This window comes from Nematolebias whitei, chromosome 2 (genome assembly GCF_014905685.2).
Source record: "Nematolebias whitei isolate Nwh7 chromosome 2, NemWhi1, whole genome shotgun sequence".
Taxonomy (NCBI): Eukaryota; Metazoa; Chordata; class Actinopteri; order Cyprinodontiformes; family Rivulidae; genus Nematolebias; species Nematolebias whitei.
In genome coordinates, this window is record NC_056499.1 from 44,546,501 (window position 1) to 44,550,276 (window position 3,776).

General features: G+C 37.2%; 1 protein-coding gene across 1 annotated transcript in view; it reads left to right on the forward strand.

Moving 5' to 3' along the window:
• LOC119426981 (protein kinase C-binding protein NELL1) overlaps nucleotides 1-3,776 on the forward strand; it is a gene marked incomplete at its 5' end in the record, with an annotated part of 564,971 nt that overhangs the window by 478,122 nt on the left and 83,073 nt on the right. The gene's annotated exons all lie outside the window — the stretch shown is intronic.

Genomic DNA, 3,776 nt, shown 5'->3' on the forward strand with positions numbered 1-3,776 from the left:
GGGGGGGGGGGGGGGGGGAGACACCTCCGTGTTGCACATTAGCTTACAGATACGTTAGTGATGTCAGCTGTTGACCAGCGTGTGTGTGTGTGTGTGTGGGGGGGGGGGGGGGGTAGGATGTGTGGGAAACGGAGTGTGTAGCATCTTAGCTAGCGTGTCTGTATTGTGTGCGGCGAGATTTTGCCTTAAGATTTGAGAAGTCCAGCTCAGGGGTCTGCAACCATCCATGTTCCTGTGCAGCGGCTCTTTCAAGCTTTGATCAAAACCAACATAAAACTGAATTTTATTGGTTGTTGTTGTATACAAACAAACAAAAAAGGACTAGTTTTAGCAGTTTTCCTGTTGTTTCCTTTGCAAATATGTGAATATTGAAACTAGTACAAGGAGTAAAACACTCACTTTAACGTTATACTTTATTTCCATACTTATTGAATGTTTCCACAATTAAAAAAATTACCTAGGTCTGAATGGTTCATCCATCCATCCATCCATCCATTATCTTTACCCGCTTATGCCATTTTGGGTCACGGGGGTCGCTGGTGCCCATGTCCAGCAATCACTGTGCGAGGGGCGGGGTACACCCTGGACGGGTCGCAAGTCCATCACAGGGCCACATAGAGACAAACGAGACAAACAACCATTCACTCTCTCACTCACACCTAGGGACAATTTAGAGTTATCAATCAGTCTAACATGCATGTTTTTGGTCTGTGGGAGGAAACCTGAGTACCCGGAGAAAACCCACGCATGCACGGAGAGAACATGCAAACTCCACCCAGAAAGGCCCCTGGACCGGGGTTTGAACCAGGGACCTGTTCGCTGAGAGGCAGCAGCTCTACCAGTTGCGCCACCGTGCTGCCCTCTGAATGGTTCATAGTTTTTATTTTATTTTTTTTTAAATCTGGTCTTTTCATTTGTCTTAAATTGTAAAAATATCAATAAATGTTGGCACTTTGGTTGGCCTTGTCGCTGTTTTAAGTGCTTTATAAATAGAATGGTATGGTAAAATCATTACGTATTTTGAGCTTTATAATATAAGCCCTAGTGGCCATAAAAGCCCCCTCCAATAAACCTAACGTGGCCCACCTGCCAACAGTTAATAATCACAGTTGTAGCAGGTTGTTGCAGCTCTAAACACTTTTAATTTAGTGAAGGAAGGTGTAAAAATGGTTATTTTGATAGTAAAGGTTGCAGACCTCTGGTTCAGCTGATGGAGTTATAGAGAACACTTTGAAAGAGAAATATGGTGTTAAGGAGAAAGAACCCAGGTAACAAGTTTTCTGGAAAGTTAAATAGTTAAAATCAGTGATAGAATAGTGGAAAGGAAAACAACGGGAGAAGGAAATAGATGTTATTCCAAAAGGATTGTGAAGGAAAGGGGAATAAAAGCTATGAAGTGTAGAAACTGTGGCAGCAAGGAAGGAACCTGGAAGTTATTTTGTTTTAATAATTACATAATTGACACAACTAACTAAAATGATTTTGTTTTGTTTTGTGTCACTGTTTGGCACAGTGTAATTAGTGTTGTGAAAGCTGCATGACATCAGGTGATTTTTGGTTCTGAGCATCACTAAATCAGAAAACAGTAGAAAGCCCCTAAATTCACTGTTGGTGTTATTAAAATGTTCATTGGGTAAAGTTAATATTCATATTTTTTAAACATGCAGTTCAGTGTCACCATTGCTTATCACAACAGCAAGTTGTGTTACAAATAAAACTAAATAAAATAGTTAACAAAATAAAAGTCACGTGCACCCCTAAAGTCATTGTTTGTGATCAATTGTTTCACATTAATTTCATTATCTTAGTCATAGGAGTGAGTTTAAAAACAGGATGATGCAGATATGGACTAGTTGAACGAGGCTTCTCTAAAATATCCTGATACATTGATCAGTTTCATTCAACATTTTTTAATCTGTCCAGAGAACCTGACTTTATTTTGTTGATGTCTCTAAAATAATGACTGAATCAAGCGTAGGTTTGTCACCTCTTTCATCCCTTCTGAGTTTGCAGGTATGTTCAAGTGATAAATTTGTAAACTTGGTTTATCTGCATCACTATGAGAAAAAAATGTGTTTATCTCATGCATGAATGTAGATGATTCCTGAGACATGTTTTGTCTGTGTGTGTATTAAAACGTGTACCAACATCAAAATAACAACTCAAAAGCATAAAAACATTTAGACTAATTAAATTACATAAAAAGACGAGCAGTGTTGGTGGTATTCTGAAATGATAAATTATTTACAACCAAAAGCCATTTGGAGTTCTTTAATTGAACACTTTGAAGTTAAGTTAGATATGAAGGTAATCTATATCAAAATTAGCTCATTAAAAAGTAATTGCTGTCCAGTAACAAAACTGCAAGCTTAACATGAAAAATGAAAAAAAAAAAACGGTGCTTTATACTTTTACAGTAGATTGGAGTATTTGGATTCAACTGAGAATTATATTTAAAAACAAATAAAGAAAAAAGAGAGATACGTACATTGGTTTGATAATATATTCATACCCATTGTACTTTTCTACATTGTTGTCATTTTACAAATAAAAACATTTTTTATTATACAATTTTAGGAGATAGATAAACACAAAATAGTGCATAATTATGAATTGGAAAACATGATGCATGATTTTATTTATTCTTTTTTTTTTTTTTTTTTCCAAAATAAACTGAAATGTAAAGATTGCATTTGAATTCAGAGCGCCTGAGTCAACACTTTGTAGATGAACCTCTAATTGCAGCTCCAGCTGCAAGTCTTTTAGATCATATCCCTACTGGCCTTGCTCAGTCTGGAGACTGACATTTTTGCCCATCCTTCATATTTTCTGCAGCCCAGTCGGATCAGGTGGAGTGCATCTGTGAACACTAGTTTTCATGTCTTACCATTGATTCTTAGACGGATTTAGGTCTGGATTTTGACCAGGTCATTCTAACACATAAATAAATTTTAATTGAATCCATGGCTGCATGGTATGGGTTGTTGTTTTGCAGGAAGGTGAACCTCTGCTACAGTCTCAAATCTTTTGTAGCCTTTACAAGATTTCTTCTAGGACTGTCCTTTATTTATCTCCATCATCCATCTTTCCAACAACTCTGACCAGCTTCACTGTTCCTGGTAATTAAAAAGAATAACAACCTCCACAACACCTTCCTGCCACCACCATGTTTCACAGTGGGAGTAATGTGTTCAAGATGCTGTGCAGTGTTGATATCTCGTCACACAGTGTTTTGCATTTTGGACCAAAGGATAAATTTTGTACTGATCTGATCAGATCAGCTTCTTTAACATGTTTGCTGTGTTTCTACTCGGCTTTTGACAAATTTAAACCTGACTTTTTTTTTTTTTTTTGTAATAAAATAGTTATCTTCTTGTCACTCTTCCATGAATGCCAGATTTGTGGTGTGCTTGACTAATGCCCTTTTTCCATAGCACCTCTTAGTACCGGTACAGCACAGTTTAACTCGACTCGGTATGGTACACGCTGTGTTTCCATATCCCCTTTCAGTACTGGTTCCATTGGGCGGTGTTCAAACTGACGTCAAGTACCTCACCAGCTGGTGGCGGTAAGACCTTGGAAACAGGTTTCAGAACAGAGTGAGAATTATTTTGAAGTTTCTGGTAAATTAAACAGAATACAGATGATTAAAATTATTAAATTAAACCATACATATATATATATACATATATGTGTATATATATATATGTACATATATAATATATACATTAATGGTGCCTTTCCAGACATGCAAGCTGCCCATGCCACAAGCGCTC